Below are 13,898 nucleotides of genomic sequence, written 5' to 3' on the forward strand. Positions count from 1 at the left end.
AAGATGAGCTCGGATGATCTCGGAAGGAAATAACAAAGAAGTTTGCTTCAGGTGTACACGGCAGGAGAAACCCATGGTGGAAAGAGCCTCTGGCACAACTCAGATAGCTGCTCATGGTCCGAGACCGTCGCACCCTTTCACATTGCCAGCACTCACGTTAAACAACGGAGACCAGCAAGGAATGCCGTATCGACGGCAAGAAGCACAGCCTAGATGGCACGCGGTGGAAACAACTCAGGGGGCACCAGGATTTGAACCTAGGACCTCTTGATCTGCAGTCAAATGCTCTACCACTGAGCTATACCCCCACAGGCAAAGAAATGGAGATGAGGTGGAAGCACAAGCTACTTTGATACACGCTCTGCGGCTACTCGTTAAGCAGCATCCAGCTCTTAGGCGAAAATAAGAAGTGGACTGACGGCCAAGCCAGGTCTGACCTGAAGGGGCACTTGTGAGTATTTCTGTATGACAGAGAGCAACACCATGTCATGTGGGGTCCCTGGTGGTCTAGTGGTCAGGATTTGGCGCTCTCACCGCCACGGCCCGGGTTCGATTCCCGGTCAGGGAATTCCAGGGGTCTTCTTGGGTCCTTCTTTTTTTTGTGTGTTTTCCTGCACCTCCCATTGTGAGCCTTTTTGTTAGCTTCTGACCTCTGGGACCTGGATGAGGTCCTCGCAGCATTCCCAGTGTGGTTGTGCCCTCAGCTTGCTTCTCACTCTTTGGTTTTTCACTCACCGGCCACTCAAATGAGCAACAGGGCATTTTCAAGAGAGCTGCACGACAGCACGGACCACTGACATCCACTTGCATGGGAGAACACAGCGCATTCACCACGCAGACGAAGGGTCCTGTCTGGCCTGTCACGAGAAGGCAGAGTGAGTCACGATCATCTTTCATTGACGGCACGACTCATCACGTTCACGTCTGGGAGGGTGGTGGGCTTCTATGCGTCAAAAAGACCACGCCCAACGTGGGGCTCGAACCCACGACCCTGAGATTAAGAGTCTCATGCTCTACCGACTGAGCTAGCCGGGCCACGACACAACAAAACACTGACCCCCGGACCGGCTACTTTCGGATCCGCCGCTTTTCTGAGAAGGGCCTTCTGACTCCAAACCCCATAAAGCACAGCTGTACCGTTGCCTTTGTGCAATTGGTTAGCGCGCTCGGCTGTTAACTGAGAGGTTGGTGGTTCAAGCCCACCCGGGGATGCGCTCTCCTTTTCCTCTCTGATTTGGAGCAGACGATCTCTCCATGAGTCTCCTTTTACTCTCGTAACAATAGCACAAGATGAGCTCGGATGATCTCGGAAGGAAATAACAAAGAAGTTTGCTTCAGGTGTACACGGCAGGAGAAACCCATGGTGGAAAGAGCCTCTGGCACAACTCAGATAGCTGCTCATGGTCCGAGACCGTCGCGCCCTTTCACATTGCCAGCACTCACGTTAAACAACGGAGACCAGCAAGGAATGCCGTATCGACGGCAAGAAGCACAGCCTAGATGGCACGCGGTGGAAACAACTCAGGGGGCACCAGGATTTGAACCTAGGACCTCTTGATCTGCAGTCAAATGCTCTACCACTGAGCTATACCCCCACAGGCAAAGAAGTGGAGATGAGGTGGAAGCACAAGCTACTTTGATACACGCTCTGCGGCTACTCTTTATGCAGCATCCAGCTCTTAGGCGAAAATAAGAAGTGGACTGACGGCCAAGCCAGGTCTGACCTGAAGGGGCACTTGTGAGTATTTCTGTATGACAGAGAGCAACACCATGTCATGTGGGGTCCCTGGTGGTCTAGTGGTCAGGATTTGGCGCTCTCACCGCCACGGCCCGGGTTCGATTCCCGGTCAGGGAATTCCAGGGGTCTTCTTGGGTCCTTCTTTTTTTTGTGTGTTTTCCTGCACCTCCCATTGTGAGCCTTTTTGTTAGCTTCTGACCTCTGGGACCTGGACGAGGTCCTCGCAGCATTCCCAGTGTGGTTGTGCCCTCAGCTTGCTTCTCACTCTTTGGTTTTTCACTCACCGGCCACTCAAATGAGCAACAGGGCATTTTCAAGAGAGCTGCACGACAGCACGGACCACTGACATCCACTTGCATGGGAGAACACAGCGCATTCACCACGCAGACGAAGGGTCCTGTCTGGCCTGTCACGAGAAGGCAGAGTGAGTCACGATCATCTTTCATTGACGGCACGACTCATCACGTTCACGTCTGGGAGGGTGGTGGGCTTCTATGCGTCAAAAAGACTACACCCAACGTGGGGCTCGAACCCACGACCCTGAGATTAAGAGTCTCATGCTCTACCGACTGAGCTAGCCGGGCCACGACACAACAAAAGACTGACCCCCGGACCGGCTACTTTCGGATCCGCCGCTTTTCTGAGAAGGGCCTTCTGACTCCAAACCCCATAAAGCACAGCTGTACCGTTGCCTTCGCTGTCTCTGTGGCGCAATTGGTTAGCGTGCTCGGCTGTTAACCGAGAGGTTGGTGGTTCAAGCCCACCCGGGGACGCGCTCTCCTTTTCCTCTCTGATTTGGAGCAGACGATCTCTCCATGAGTCTCCTTTTACTCTCGTAACAATAGCACAAGATGAGCTCGGATGATCTCGGAAGGAAATAACAAAGAAGTTTGCTTCCGGTGTACACGGCAGGAGAAACCCATGGTGGAAAGAGCCTCTGGCACAACTCAGATAGCTGCTCATGGTCCGAGACCGTCGCGCCCTTTCACATTGCCAGCACTCACGTTAAACAACGGAGACCAGCAAGGAATGCCGTATCGACGGCAAGAAGCACAGCCTAGATGGCACGCGGTGGAAACAACTCAGGGGGCACCAGGATTTGAACCTAGGACCTCTTGATCTGCAGTCAAATGCTCTACCACTGAGCTATACCCCCACAGGCAAAGAAATGGAGATGAGGTGGAAGCACAAGCTACTTTGATACACGCTCTGCGGCTACTCTTTATGCAGCATCCAGCTCTTAGGCGAAAATAAGAAGTGGACTGACGGCCAAGCCAGGTCTGACCTGAAGGGGCACTTGTGAGTATTTCTGTATGACAGAGAGCAACACCATGTCATGTGGGGTCCCTGGTGGTCTAGTGGTCAGGATTTGGCGCTCTCACCGCCACGGCCCGGGTTCGATTCCCGGTCAGGGAATTCCAGGGGTCTTCTTGGGTCCTTCTTTTTTTTGTGTGTTTTCCTGCACCTCCCATTGTGAGCCTTTTTGTTAGCTTCTGACCTCTGGGACCTGGACGAGGTCCTCGCAGCATTCCCAGTGTGGTTGTGCCCTCAGCTTGCTTCTCACTCTTTGGTTTTTCACTCACCGGCCACTCAAATGAGCAACAGGGCATTTTCAAGAGAGCTGCACGACAGCACGGACCACTGACATCCACTTGCATGGGAGAACACAGCGCATTCACCACGCAGACGAAGGGTCCTGTCTGGCCTGTCACGAGAAGGCAGAGTGAGTCACGATCATCTTTCATTGACGGCACGACTCATCACGTTCACGTCTGGGAGGGTGGTGGGCTTCTATGCGTCAAAAAGACCACGCCCAACGTGGGGCTCGAACCCACGACCCTGAGATTAAGAGTCTCATGCTCTACCGACTGAGCTAGCCGGGCCACGACACAACAAAAGACTGACCCCCGGACCGGCTACTTTCGGATCCGCTGCTTTTCTGAGAAGGGCCTTCTGACTCCAAACCCCATAAAGCACAGCTGTACCGTTGCCTTCGCTGTCTCTGTGGCGCAATTGGTTAGCGTGCTCGGCTGTTAACCGAGAGGTTGGTGGTTCAAGCCCACCCGGGGACGCGCTCTCCTATTCCTCTCTGATTTGGAGCAGACGATCTCTCCATGAGTCTCCTTTTACTCTCGTAACAATAGCACAAGATGAGCTCGGATGATCTCGGAAGGAAATAACAAAGAAGTTCGCTTCCGGTGTACATGGCAGGAGAAACCCATGGTGGAAAGAGCCTCTGGCACAACTCAGATAGCTGCTCATGGTCTGAGACCGTCGCACCCTTTCACATTGCCAGCACTCATGTTAAACAACGGAGACCAGCAAGGAATGCCGTATCGACGGCAAGAAGCACAGCCTAGATGGCACGCGGTGGAAACAACTCAGGGGGCACCAGGATTTGAACCTAGGACCTCTTGATCTGCAGTCAAATGCTCTACCACTGAGCTATACCCCCACAGGCAAAGAAATGGAGATGAGGTGGAAGCACAAGCTACTTTGATACACGCTCTGCGGCTACTCTTTATGCAGCATCCAGCTCTTAGGCGAAAATAAGAAGTGGACTGACGGCCAAGCCAGGTCTGACCTGAAGGGGCACTTGTGAGTATTTCTGTATGACAGAGAGCAACACCATGTCATGTGGGGTCCCTGGTGGTCTAGTGGTCAGGATTTGGCGCTCTCACCGCCACGGCCCGGGTTCGATTCCCGGTCAGGGAATTCCAGGGGTCTTCTTGGGTCCTTCTTTTTTTTGTGTGTTTTCCTGCACCTCCCATTGTGAGCCTTTTTGTTAGCTTCTGACCTCTGGGACCTGGACGAGGTCCTCGCAGCATTCCCAGTGTGGTTGTGCCCTCAGCTTGCTTCTCACTCTTTGGTTTTTCACTCACCGGCCACTCAAATGAGCAACAGGGCATTTTCAAGAGAGCTGCACGACAGCACGGACCACTGACATCCACTTGCATGGGAGAACACAGCGCATTCACCACGCAGACGAAGGGTCCTGTCTGGCCTGTCACGAGAAGGCAGAGTGAGTCACGATCATCTTTCATTGACGGCACGACTCATCACGTTCACGTCTGGGAGGGTGGTGGGCTTCTATGCGTCAAAAAGACCACGCCCAACGTGGGGCTCGAACCCACGACCCTGAGATTAAGAGTCTCATGCTCTACCGACTGAGCTAGCCGGGCCACGACACAACAAAAGACTGACCCCCGGACCGGCTACTTTCGGATCCGCCGCTTTTCTGAGAAGGGCCTTCTGACTCCAAACCCCATAAAGCACAGCTGTACCGTTGCCTTTGTGCAATTGGTTAGCGCGCTCGGCTGTTAACTGAGAGGTTGGTGGTTCAAGCCCACCCGGGGATGCGCTCTCCTTTTCCTCTCTGATTTGGAGCAGACGATCTCTCCATGAGTCTCCTTTTACTCTCGTAACAATAGCACAAGATGAGCTCGGATGATCTCGGAAGGAAATAACAAAGAAGTTTGCTTCAGGTGTACACGGCAGGAGAAACCCATGGTGGAAAGAGCCTCTGGCACAACTCAGATAGCTGCTCATGGTCCGAGACCGTCGCGCCCTTTCACATTGCCAGCACTCACGTTAAACAACGGAGACCAGCAAGGAATGCCGTATCGACGGCAAGAAGCACAGCCTAGATGGCACGCGGTGGAAACAACTCAGGGGGCACCAGGATTTGAACCTAGGACCTCTTGATCTGCAGTCAAATGCTCTACCACTGAGCTATACCCCCACAGGCAAAGAAATGGAGATGAGGTGGAAGCACAAGCTACTTTGATACACGCTCTGCGGCTACTCTTTATGCAGCATCCAGCTCTTAGGCGAAAATAAGAAGTGGACTGACGGCCAAGCCAGGTCTGACCTGAAGGGGCACTTGTGAGTATTTCTGTATGACAGAGAGCAACACCATGTCATGTGGGGTCCCTGGTGGTCTAGTGGTCAGGATTTGGCGCTCTCACCGCCACGGCCCGGGTTCGATTCCCGGTCAGGGAATTCCAGGGGTCTTCTTGGGTCCTTCTTTTTTTTGTGTGTTTTCCTGCACCTCCCATTGTGAGCCTTTTTGTTAGCTTCTGACCTCTGGGACCTGGACGAGGTCCTCGCAGCATTCCCAGTGTGGTTGTGCCCTCAGCTTGCTTCTCACTCTTTGGTTTTTCACTCACCGGCCACTCAAATGAGCAACAGGGCATTTTCAAGAGAGCTGCACGACAGCACGGACCACTGACATCCACTTGCATGGGAGAACACAGCGCATTCACCACGCAGACGAAGGGTCCTGTCTGGCCTGTCACGAGAAGGCAGAGTGAGTCACGATCATCTTTCATTGACGGCACGACTCATCACGTTCACGTCTGGGAGAGTGGTGGGCTTCTATGCGTCAAAAAGACCACGCCCAACGTGGGGCTCGAACCCACGACCCTGACATTAAGAGTCTCATGCTCTACCGACTGAGCTAGCCGGGCCACGACACAACAAAAGACTGACCCCCGGACCGGCTACTTTCGGATCCGCCGCTTTTCTGAGAAGGGCCTTCTGACTCCAAACCCCATAAAGCACAGCTGTACCGTTGCCTTCGCTGTCTCTGTGGCGCAATTGGTTAGCGCGCTCGGCTGTTAACCGAGAGGTTGGTGGTTCAAGCCCACCACTGGCGCTCTCCTTTTCCTCTCTGATTTGGAGCAGACGATCTCTCCATGAGTCTCCTTTTACTCTCGTAACAATAGCACAAGATGAGCTCGGATGATCTCGGAAGGAAATAACAAAGAAGTTTGCTTCCCGTGTACACGGCAGGAGAAACCCATGGTGGAAAGAGCCTCTGGCACAACTCAGATAGCTGCTCATGGTCCGAGACCGTCGCGCCCTTTCACATTGCCAGCACTCACGTTAAACAACGGAGACCAGCAAGGAATGCCGTATCGACGGCAAGAAGCACAGCCTAGATGGCACGCGGTGGAAACAACTCAGGGGGCACCAGGATTTGAACCTAGGACCTCTTGATCTGCAGTCAAATGCTCTACCACTGAGCTATACCCCCACAGGCAAAGAAATGGAGATGAGGTGGAAGCACAAGCTACTTTGATACACGCTCTGCGGCTACTCTTTATGCAGCATCCAGCTCTTAGGCGAAAATAAGAAGTGGACTGACGGCCAAGCCAGGTCTGACCTGAAGGGGCACTTGTGAGTATTTCTGTATGACAGAGAGCAACACCATGTCATGTGGGGTCCCTGGTGGTCTAGTGGTCAGGATTTGGCGCTCTCACCGCCACGGCCCGGGTTCGATTCCCGGTCAGGGAATTCCAGGGGTCTTCTTGGGTCCTTCTTTTTTTTGTGTGTTTTCCTGCACCTCCCATTGTGAGCCTTTTTGTTAGCTTCTGACCTCTGGGACCTGGACGAGGTCCTCGCAGCATTCCCAGTGTGGTTGTGCCCTCAGCTTGCTTCTCACTCTTTGGTTTTTCACTCACCGGCCACTCAAATGAGCAACAGGGCATTTTCAAGAGAGCTGCACGACAGCACGGACCACTGACATCCACTTGCATGGGAGAACACAGCGCATTCACCACGCAGACGAAGGGTCCTGTCTGGCCTGTCACGAGAAGGCAGAGTGAGTCACGATCATCTTTCATTGACGGCACGACTCATCACGTTCACGTCTGGGAGGGTGGTGGGCTTCTATGCGTCAAAAAGACCACGCCCAACGTGGGGCTCGAACCCACGACCCTGACATTAAGAGTCTCATGCTCTACCGACTGAGCTAGCCGGGCCACGACACAACAAAAGACTGACCCCCGGACCGGCTACTTTCGGATCCGCCGCTTTTCTGAGAAGGGCCTTCTGACTCCAAACCCCATAAAGCACAGCTGTACCGTTGCCTTCGCTGTCTCTGTGGCGCAATTGGTTAGCGCGCTCGGCTGTTAACCGAGAGGTTGGTGGTTCAAGCCCACCCGGGGACGTGCTCTCCTTTTCCTCTCTGATTTGGAGCAGACGATCTCTCCATGAGTCTCCTTTTACTCTCGTAACAATAGCACAAGATGAGCTCGGATGATCTCGGAAGGAAATAACAAAGAAGTTTGCTTCCCGTGTACACGGCAGGAGAAACCCATGGTGGAAAGAGCCTCTGGCACAACTCAGATAGCTGCTCATGGTCCGAGACCGTCGCGCCCTTTCACATTGCCAGCACTCACGTTAAACAACGGAGACCAGCAAGGAATGCCGTATCGACGGCAAGAAGCACAGCCTAGATGGCACGCGGTGGAAACAACTCAGGGGGCACCAGGATTTGAACCTAGGACCTCTTGATCTGCAGTCAAATGCTCTACCACTGAGCTATACCCCCACAGGCAAAGAAATGGAGATGAGGTGGAAGCACAAGCTACTTTGATACACGCTCTGCGGCTACTCTTTATGCAGCATCCAGCTCTTAGGCGAAAATAAGAAGTGGACTGACGGCCAAGCCAGGTCTGACCTGAAGGGGCACTTGTGAGTATTTCTGTATGACAGAGAGCAACACCATGTCATGTGGGGTCCCTGGTGATCTAGTGGTCAGGATTTGGCGCTCTCACCGCCACGGCCCGGGTTCGATTCCCGGTCAGGGAATTCCAGGGGTCTTCTTGGGTCCTTTTTTTTGTGTGTTTTCCTGCACCTCCCATTGTGAGCCTTTTTGTTAGCTTCTGACCTCTGGGACCTGGACGAGGTCCTCGCAGCATTCCCAGTGTGGTTGTGCCCTCAGCTTGCTTCTCACTCTTTGGTTTTTCACTCACCGGCCACTCAAATGAGCAACAGGGCATTTTCAAGAGAGCTGCACGACAGCACGGACCACTGACATCCACTTGCATGGGAGGGCCTTCTGACTCCAAACCCCATAAAGCACAGCTGTACCGTTGCCTTCGCTGTCTCTGTGGCGCAATTGGTTAGCGCGCTCGGCTGTTAACCGAGAGGTTGGTGGTTCAAGCCCACCTGGGGATGCGCTCTCCTTTTCCTCTCTGATTTGGAGCAGACGATCTCTCCATGAGTCTCCTTTTACTCTCGTAACAATAGCACAAGATGAGCTCGGATGATCTCGGAAGGAAATAACAAAGAAGTTTGCTTCCCGTGTACACGGCAGGAGAAACCCATGGTGGAAAGAGCCTCTGGCACAACTCAGATAGCTGCTCATGGTCCGAGACCGTCGCGCCCTTTCACATTGCCAGCACTCACGTTAAACAACGGAGACCAGCAAGGAATGCCGTATCGACGGCAAGAAGCACAGCCTAGATGGCACGCGGTGGAAACAACTCAGGGGGCACCAGGATTTGAACCTAGGACCTCTTGATCTGCAGTCAAATGCTCTACCACTGAGCTATACCCCCACAGGCAAAGAAATGGAGATGAGGTGGAAGCACAAGCTACTTTGATACACGCTCTGCGGCTACTCTTTATGCAGCATCCAGCTCTTAGGCGAAAATAAGAAGTGGACTGACGGCCAAGCCAGGTCTGACCTGAAGGGGCACTTGTGAGTATTTCTGTATGACAGAGAGCAACACCATGTCATGTGGGGTCCCTGGTGGTCTAGTGGTCAGGATTTGGCGCTCTCACCGCCACGGCCCGGGTTCGATTCCCGGTCAGGGAATTCCAGGGGTCTTCTTGGGTCCTTCTTTTTTTTGTGTGTTTTCCTGCACCTCCCATTGTGAGCCTTTTTGTTAGCTTCTGACCTCTGGGACCTGGACGAGGTCCTCGCAGCATTCCCAGTGTGGTTGTGCCCTCAGCTTGCTTCTCACTCTTTGGTTTTTCACTCACCGGCCACTCAAATGAGCAACAGGGCATTTTCAAGAGAGCTGCACGACAGCACGGACCACTGACATCCACTTGCATGGGAGAACACAGCGCATTCACCACGCAGACGAAGGGTCCTGTCTGGCCTGTCACGAGAAGGCAGAGTGAGTCACGATCATCTTTCATTGACGGCACGACTCATCACGTTCACGTCTGGGAGGGTGGTGGGCTTCTATGCGTCAAAAAGACTACGCCCAACGTGGGGCTCGAACCCACGACCCTGAGATTAAGAGTCTCATGCTCTACCGACTGAGCTAGCCGGGCCACGACACAACAAAAGACTGACCCCCGGACCGGCTACTTTCGGATCCGCCGCTTTTCTGAGAAGGGCCTTCTGACTCCAAACCCCATAAAGCACAGCTGTACCGTTGCCTTCGCTGTCTCTGTGGCGCAATTGGTTAGCGCGCTCGGCTGTTAACTGAGAGGTTGGTGGTTCAAGCCCACCTGGGGACGCGCTCTCCTTTTCCTCTCTGATTTGGAGCAGACGATCTCTCCATGAGTCTCCTTTTACTCTCGTAACAATAGCACAAGATGAGCTCGGATGATCTCGGAAGGAAATAACAAAGAAGTTTGCTTCCGGTGTACACGGCAGGAGAAACCCATGGTGGAAAGAGCCTCTGGCACAACTCAGATAGCTGCTCATGGTCCGAGACCGTCGCGCCCTTTCACATTGCCAGCACTCACGTTAAACAACGGAGACCAGCAAGGAATGCCGTATCGACGGCAAGAAGCACAGCCTAGATGGCACGCGGTGGAAACAACTCAGGGGGCACCAGGATTTGAACCTAGGACCTCTTGATCTGCAGTCAAATGCTCTACCACTGAGCTATACCCCCACAGGCAAAGAAATGGAGATGAGGTGGAAGCACAAGCTACTTTGATACACGCTCTGCGGCTACTCTTTATGCAGCATCCAGCTCTTAGGCGAAAATAAGAAGTGGACTGACGGCCAAGCCAGGTCTGACCTGAAGGGGCACTTGTGAGTATTTCTGTATGACAGAGAGCAACACCATGTCATGTGGGGTCCCTGGTGGTCTAGTGGTCAGGATTTGGCGCTCTCACCGCCACGGCCCGGGTTCGATTCCCGGTCAGGGAATTCCAGGGGTCTTCTTGGGTCCTTCTTTTTTTTGTGTGTTTTCCTGCACCTCCCATTGTGAGCCTTTTTGTTAGCTTCTGACCTCTGGGACCTGGACGAGGTCCTCGCAGCATTCCCAGTGTGGTTGTGCCCTCAGCTTGCTTCTCACTCTTTGGTTTTTCACTCACCGGCCACTCAAATGAGCAACAGGGCATTTTCAAGAGAGCTGCACGACAGCACGGACCACTGACATCCACTTGCATGGGAGAACACAGCGCATTCACCACGCAGACGAAGGGTCCTGTCTGGCCTGTCACGAGAAGGCAGAGTGAGTCACGATCATCTTTCATTGACGGCACGACTCATCACGTTCACGTCTGGGAGGGTGGTGGGCTTCTATGCGTCAAAAAGACCACGCCCAACGTGGGGCTCGAACCCACGACCCTGACATTAAGAGTCTCATGCTCTACCGACTGAGCTAGCCGGGCCACGACACAACAAAAGACTGACCCCCGGACCGGCTACTTTCGGATCCGCCGCTTTTCTGAGAAGGGCCTTCTGACTCCAAACCCCATAAAGCACAGCTGTACCGTTGCCTTCGCTGTCTCTGTGGCGCAATTGGTTAGCGCGCTCGGCTGTTAACCGAGAGGTTGGTGGTTCAAGCCCACCCGGGGACGTGCTCTCCTTTTCCTCTCTGATTTGGAGCAGACGATCTCTCCATGAGTCTCCTTTTACTCTCGTAACAATAGCACAAGATGAGCTCGGATGATCTCGGAAGGAAATAACAAAGAAGTTTGCTTCCCGTGTACACGGCAGGAGAAACCCATGGTGGAAAGAGCCTCTGGCACAACTCAGATAGCTGCTCATGGTCCGAGACCGTCGCGCCCTTTCACATTGCCAGCACTCACGTTAAACAACGGAGACCAGCAAGGAATGCCGTATCGACGGCAAGAAGCACAGCCTAGATGGCACGCGGTGGAAACAACTCAGGGGGCACCAGGATTTGAACCTAGGACCTCTTGATCTGCAGTCAAATGCTCTACCACTGAGCTATACCCCCACAGGCAAAGAAATGGAGATGAGGTGGAAGCACAAGCTACTTTGATACACGCTCTGCGGCTACTCTTTATGCAGCATCCAGCTCTTAGGCGAAAATAAGAAGTGGACTGACGGCCAAGCCAGGTCTGACCTGAAGGGGCACTTGTGAGTATTTCTGTATGACAGAGAGCAACACCATGTCATGTGGGGTCCCTGGTGGTCTAGTGGTCAGGATTTGGCGCTCTCACCGCCACGGCCCGGGTTCGATTCCCGGTCAGGGAATTCCAGGGGTCTTCTTGGGTCCTTCTTTTTTTTGTGTGTTTTCCTGCACCTCCCATTGTGAGCCTTTTTGTTAGCTTCTGACCTCTGGGACCTGGACGAGGTCCTCGCAGCATTCCCAGTGTGGTTGTGCCCTCAGCTTGCTTCTCACTCTTTGGTTTTTCACTCACCGGCCACTCAAATGAGCAACAGGGCATTTTCAAGAGAGCTGCACGACAGCACGGACCACTGACATCCACTTGCATGGGAGAACACAGCGCATTCACCACGCAGACGAAGGGTCCTGTCTGGCCTGTCACGAGAAGGCAGAGTGAGTCACGATCATCTTTCATTGACGGCACGACTCATCACGTTCACGTCTGGGAGGGTGGTGGGCTTCTATGCGTCAAAAAGACCACGCCCAACGTGGGGCTCGAACCCACGACCCTGACATTAAGAGTCTCATGCTCTACCGACTGAGCTAGCCGGGCCACGACACAACAAAAGACTGACCCCCGGACCGGCTACTTTCGGATCCGCCGCTTTTCTGAGAAGGGCCTTCTGACTCCAAACCCCATAAAGCACAGCTGTACCGTTGCCTTCGCTGTCTCTGTGGCGCAATTGGTTAGCGCGCTCGGCTGTTAACCGAGAGGTTGGTGGTTCAAGCCCACCCGGGGACGTGCTCTCCTTTTCCTCTCTGATTTGGAGCAGACGATCTCTCCATGAGTCTCCTTTTACTCTCGTAACAATAGCACAAGATGAGCTCGGATGATCTCGGAAGGAAATAACAAAGAAGTTTGCTTCCCGTGTACACGGCAGGAGAAACCCATGGTGGAAAGAGCCTCTGGCACAACTCAGATAGCTGCTCATGGTCCGAGACCGTCGCGCCCTTTCACATTGCCAGCACTCACGTTAAACAACGGAGACCAGCAAGGAATGCCGTATCGACGGCAAGAAGCACAGCCTAGATGGCACGCGGTGGAAACAACTCAGGGGGCACCAGGATTTGAACCTAGGACCTCTTGATCTGCAGTCAAATGCTCTACCACTGAGCTATACCCCCACAGGCAAAGAAATGGAGATGAGGTGGAAGCACAAGCTACTTTGATACACGCTCTGCGGCTACTCTTTATGCAGCATCCAGCTCTTAGGCGAAAATAAGAAGTGGACTGACGGCCAAGCCAGGTCTGACCTGAAGGGGCACTTGTGAGTATTTCTGTATGACAGAGAGCAACACCATGTCATGTGGGGTCCCTGGTGATCTAGTGGTCAGGATTTGGCGCTCTCACCGCCACGGCCCGGGTTCGATTCCCGGTCAGGGAATTCCAGGGGTCTTCTTGGGTCCTTTTTTTTGTGTGTTTTCCTGCACCTCCCATTGTGAGCCTTTTTGTTAGCTTCTGACCTCTGGGACCTGGACGAGGTCCTCGCAGCATTCCCAGTGTGGTTGTGCCCTCAGCTTGCTTCTCACTCTTTGGTTTTTCACTCACCGGCCACTCAAATGAGCAACAGGGCATTTTCAAGAGAGCTGCACGACAGCACGGACCACTGACATCCACTTGCATGGGAGGGCCTTCTGACTCCAAACCCCATAAAGCACAGCTGTACCGTTGCCTTCGCTGTCTCTGTGGCGCAATTGGTTAGCGCGCTCGGCTGTTAACCGAGAGGTTGGTGGTTCAAGCCCACCTGGGGATGCGCTCTCCTTTTCCTCTCTGATTTGGAGCAGACGATCTCTCCATGAGTCTCCTTTTACTCTCGTAACAATAGCACAAGATGAGCTCGGATGATCTCGGAAGGAAATAACAAAGAAGTTTGCTTCCCGTGTACACGGCAGGAGAAACCCATGGTGGAAAGACCCTCTGGCACAACTCAGATAGCTGCTCATGGTCCGAGACCGTCGCGCCCTTTCACATTGCCAGCACTCACGTTAAACAACGGAGACCAGCAAGGAATGCCGTATCGACGGCAAGAAGCACAGCC

General features: G+C 53.5%; 40 non-coding genes across 40 annotated transcripts; 20 read left to right on the forward strand and 20 right to left on the reverse strand.

Annotated features, from left to right (window-relative positions):
• Positions 1 to 236: 236 nt before the first annotated feature.
• Positions 237 to 308, reverse strand: trnac-gca (transfer RNA cysteine (anticodon GCA)). The gene has a single exon. It is a non-coding gene; the product is annotated as a tRNA-Cys (tRNA).
• A 188-nt stretch (positions 309 to 496) lies between these two features.
• Positions 497 to 568, forward strand: trnae-cuc (transfer RNA glutamic acid (anticodon CUC)). Its single transcript has one exon. It is a non-coding gene; the product is annotated as a tRNA-Glu (tRNA).
• Positions 569 to 962: 394 nt separating this feature from the next.
• Positions 963 to 1,035, reverse strand: trnak-cuu (transfer RNA lysine (anticodon CUU)). The gene has a single exon. It is a non-coding gene; the product is annotated as a tRNA-Lys (tRNA).
• Positions 1,036 to 1,523: 488 nt separating this feature from the next.
• trnac-gca (transfer RNA cysteine (anticodon GCA)) lies at positions 1,524 to 1,595 on the reverse strand. The gene has a single exon. It is a non-coding gene; the product is annotated as a tRNA-Cys (tRNA).
• Positions 1,596 to 1,783: 188 nt separating this feature from the next.
• trnae-cuc (transfer RNA glutamic acid (anticodon CUC)) lies at positions 1,784 to 1,855 on the forward strand. The gene has a single exon. It is a non-coding gene; the product is annotated as a tRNA-Glu (tRNA).
• A 394-nt stretch (positions 1,856 to 2,249) lies between these two features.
• On the reverse strand, positions 2,250 to 2,322 carry trnak-cuu (transfer RNA lysine (anticodon CUU)). The gene has a single exon. It is a non-coding gene; the product is annotated as a tRNA-Lys (tRNA).
• Positions 2,323 to 2,437: 115 nt separating this feature from the next.
• trnan-guu (transfer RNA asparagine (anticodon GUU)) lies at positions 2,438 to 2,511 on the forward strand. Its single transcript has one exon. It is a non-coding gene; the product is annotated as a tRNA-Asn (tRNA).
• Positions 2,512 to 2,822: 311 nt separating this feature from the next.
• Positions 2,823 to 2,894, reverse strand: trnac-gca (transfer RNA cysteine (anticodon GCA)). The gene has a single exon. It is a non-coding gene; the product is annotated as a tRNA-Cys (tRNA).
• A 188-nt stretch (positions 2,895 to 3,082) lies between these two features.
• trnae-cuc (transfer RNA glutamic acid (anticodon CUC)) lies at positions 3,083 to 3,154 on the forward strand. The gene has a single exon. It is a non-coding gene; the product is annotated as a tRNA-Glu (tRNA).
• Positions 3,155 to 3,548: 394 nt separating this feature from the next.
• Positions 3,549 to 3,621, reverse strand: trnak-cuu (transfer RNA lysine (anticodon CUU)). The gene has a single exon. It is a non-coding gene; the product is annotated as a tRNA-Lys (tRNA).
• A 115-nt stretch (positions 3,622 to 3,736) lies between these two features.
• On the forward strand, positions 3,737 to 3,810 carry trnan-guu (transfer RNA asparagine (anticodon GUU)). The gene has a single exon. It is a non-coding gene; the product is annotated as a tRNA-Asn (tRNA).
• Positions 3,811 to 4,121: 311 nt separating this feature from the next.
• trnac-gca (transfer RNA cysteine (anticodon GCA)) lies at positions 4,122 to 4,193 on the reverse strand. The gene has a single exon. It is a non-coding gene; the product is annotated as a tRNA-Cys (tRNA).
• A 188-nt stretch (positions 4,194 to 4,381) lies between these two features.
• Positions 4,382 to 4,453, forward strand: trnae-cuc (transfer RNA glutamic acid (anticodon CUC)). The gene has a single exon. It is a non-coding gene; the product is annotated as a tRNA-Glu (tRNA).
• Positions 4,454 to 4,847: 394 nt separating this feature from the next.
• On the reverse strand, positions 4,848 to 4,920 carry trnak-cuu (transfer RNA lysine (anticodon CUU)). Its single transcript has one exon. It is a non-coding gene; the product is annotated as a tRNA-Lys (tRNA).
• A 488-nt stretch (positions 4,921 to 5,408) lies between these two features.
• On the reverse strand, positions 5,409 to 5,480 carry trnac-gca (transfer RNA cysteine (anticodon GCA)). The gene has a single exon. It is a non-coding gene; the product is annotated as a tRNA-Cys (tRNA).
• Positions 5,481 to 5,668: 188 nt separating this feature from the next.
• trnae-cuc (transfer RNA glutamic acid (anticodon CUC)) lies at positions 5,669 to 5,740 on the forward strand. Its single transcript has one exon. It is a non-coding gene; the product is annotated as a tRNA-Glu (tRNA).
• A 394-nt stretch (positions 5,741 to 6,134) lies between these two features.
• On the reverse strand, positions 6,135 to 6,207 carry trnak-cuu (transfer RNA lysine (anticodon CUU)). Its single transcript has one exon. It is a non-coding gene; the product is annotated as a tRNA-Lys (tRNA).
• Positions 6,208 to 6,322: 115 nt separating this feature from the next.
• On the forward strand, positions 6,323 to 6,397 carry trnan-guu (transfer RNA asparagine (anticodon GUU)). Its single transcript has one exon. It is a non-coding gene; the product is annotated as a tRNA-Asn (tRNA).
• Positions 6,398 to 6,704: 307 nt separating this feature from the next.
• On the reverse strand, positions 6,705 to 6,776 carry trnac-gca (transfer RNA cysteine (anticodon GCA)). Its single transcript has one exon. It is a non-coding gene; the product is annotated as a tRNA-Cys (tRNA).
• A 188-nt stretch (positions 6,777 to 6,964) lies between these two features.
• Positions 6,965 to 7,036, forward strand: trnae-cuc (transfer RNA glutamic acid (anticodon CUC)). The gene has a single exon. It is a non-coding gene; the product is annotated as a tRNA-Glu (tRNA).
• Positions 7,037 to 7,430: 394 nt separating this feature from the next.
• trnak-cuu (transfer RNA lysine (anticodon CUU)) lies at positions 7,431 to 7,503 on the reverse strand. Its single transcript has one exon. It is a non-coding gene; the product is annotated as a tRNA-Lys (tRNA).
• A 115-nt stretch (positions 7,504 to 7,618) lies between these two features.
• On the forward strand, positions 7,619 to 7,692 carry trnan-guu (transfer RNA asparagine (anticodon GUU)). The gene has a single exon. It is a non-coding gene; the product is annotated as a tRNA-Asn (tRNA).
• Positions 7,693 to 8,003: 311 nt separating this feature from the next.
• trnac-gca (transfer RNA cysteine (anticodon GCA)) lies at positions 8,004 to 8,075 on the reverse strand. Its single transcript has one exon. It is a non-coding gene; the product is annotated as a tRNA-Cys (tRNA).
• Positions 8,076 to 8,263: 188 nt separating this feature from the next.
• Positions 8,264 to 8,335, forward strand: trnae-cuc (transfer RNA glutamic acid (anticodon CUC)). Its single transcript has one exon. It is a non-coding gene; the product is annotated as a tRNA-Glu (tRNA).
• A 295-nt stretch (positions 8,336 to 8,630) lies between these two features.
• trnan-guu (transfer RNA asparagine (anticodon GUU)) lies at positions 8,631 to 8,704 on the forward strand. The gene has a single exon. It is a non-coding gene; the product is annotated as a tRNA-Asn (tRNA).
• Positions 8,705 to 9,015: 311 nt separating this feature from the next.
• trnac-gca (transfer RNA cysteine (anticodon GCA)) lies at positions 9,016 to 9,087 on the reverse strand. The gene has a single exon. It is a non-coding gene; the product is annotated as a tRNA-Cys (tRNA).
• Positions 9,088 to 9,275: 188 nt separating this feature from the next.
• trnae-cuc (transfer RNA glutamic acid (anticodon CUC)) lies at positions 9,276 to 9,347 on the forward strand. Its single transcript has one exon. It is a non-coding gene; the product is annotated as a tRNA-Glu (tRNA).
• A 394-nt stretch (positions 9,348 to 9,741) lies between these two features.
• trnak-cuu (transfer RNA lysine (anticodon CUU)) lies at positions 9,742 to 9,814 on the reverse strand. The gene has a single exon. It is a non-coding gene; the product is annotated as a tRNA-Lys (tRNA).
• A 115-nt stretch (positions 9,815 to 9,929) lies between these two features.
• Positions 9,930 to 10,003, forward strand: trnan-guu (transfer RNA asparagine (anticodon GUU)). Its single transcript has one exon. It is a non-coding gene; the product is annotated as a tRNA-Asn (tRNA).
• Positions 10,004 to 10,314: 311 nt separating this feature from the next.
• Positions 10,315 to 10,386, reverse strand: trnac-gca (transfer RNA cysteine (anticodon GCA)). Its single transcript has one exon. It is a non-coding gene; the product is annotated as a tRNA-Cys (tRNA).
• Positions 10,387 to 10,574: 188 nt separating this feature from the next.
• trnae-cuc (transfer RNA glutamic acid (anticodon CUC)) lies at positions 10,575 to 10,646 on the forward strand. The gene has a single exon. It is a non-coding gene; the product is annotated as a tRNA-Glu (tRNA).
• A 394-nt stretch (positions 10,647 to 11,040) lies between these two features.
• trnak-cuu (transfer RNA lysine (anticodon CUU)) lies at positions 11,041 to 11,113 on the reverse strand. The gene has a single exon. It is a non-coding gene; the product is annotated as a tRNA-Lys (tRNA).
• A 115-nt stretch (positions 11,114 to 11,228) lies between these two features.
• Positions 11,229 to 11,302, forward strand: trnan-guu (transfer RNA asparagine (anticodon GUU)). Its single transcript has one exon. It is a non-coding gene; the product is annotated as a tRNA-Asn (tRNA).
• Positions 11,303 to 11,613: 311 nt separating this feature from the next.
• On the reverse strand, positions 11,614 to 11,685 carry trnac-gca (transfer RNA cysteine (anticodon GCA)). Its single transcript has one exon. It is a non-coding gene; the product is annotated as a tRNA-Cys (tRNA).
• A 188-nt stretch (positions 11,686 to 11,873) lies between these two features.
• trnae-cuc (transfer RNA glutamic acid (anticodon CUC)) lies at positions 11,874 to 11,945 on the forward strand. Its single transcript has one exon. It is a non-coding gene; the product is annotated as a tRNA-Glu (tRNA).
• Positions 11,946 to 12,339: 394 nt separating this feature from the next.
• Positions 12,340 to 12,412, reverse strand: trnak-cuu (transfer RNA lysine (anticodon CUU)). Its single transcript has one exon. It is a non-coding gene; the product is annotated as a tRNA-Lys (tRNA).
• Positions 12,413 to 12,527: 115 nt separating this feature from the next.
• trnan-guu (transfer RNA asparagine (anticodon GUU)) lies at positions 12,528 to 12,601 on the forward strand. The gene has a single exon. It is a non-coding gene; the product is annotated as a tRNA-Asn (tRNA).
• A 311-nt stretch (positions 12,602 to 12,912) lies between these two features.
• Positions 12,913 to 12,984, reverse strand: trnac-gca (transfer RNA cysteine (anticodon GCA)). The gene has a single exon. It is a non-coding gene; the product is annotated as a tRNA-Cys (tRNA).
• A 188-nt stretch (positions 12,985 to 13,172) lies between these two features.
• Positions 13,173 to 13,244, forward strand: trnae-cuc (transfer RNA glutamic acid (anticodon CUC)). Its single transcript has one exon. It is a non-coding gene; the product is annotated as a tRNA-Glu (tRNA).
• A 295-nt stretch (positions 13,245 to 13,539) lies between these two features.
• On the forward strand, positions 13,540 to 13,613 carry trnan-guu (transfer RNA asparagine (anticodon GUU)). The gene has a single exon. It is a non-coding gene; the product is annotated as a tRNA-Asn (tRNA).
• Positions 13,614 to 13,898: the final 285 nt, after the last annotated feature.

This window comes from Paramormyrops kingsleyae, chromosome 18 (genome assembly GCF_048594095.1).
Source record: "Paramormyrops kingsleyae isolate MSU_618 chromosome 18, PKINGS_0.4, whole genome shotgun sequence".
In the NCBI taxonomy this organism is placed as follows: domain Eukaryota; kingdom Metazoa; phylum Chordata; class Actinopteri; order Osteoglossiformes; family Mormyridae; genus Paramormyrops; species Paramormyrops kingsleyae.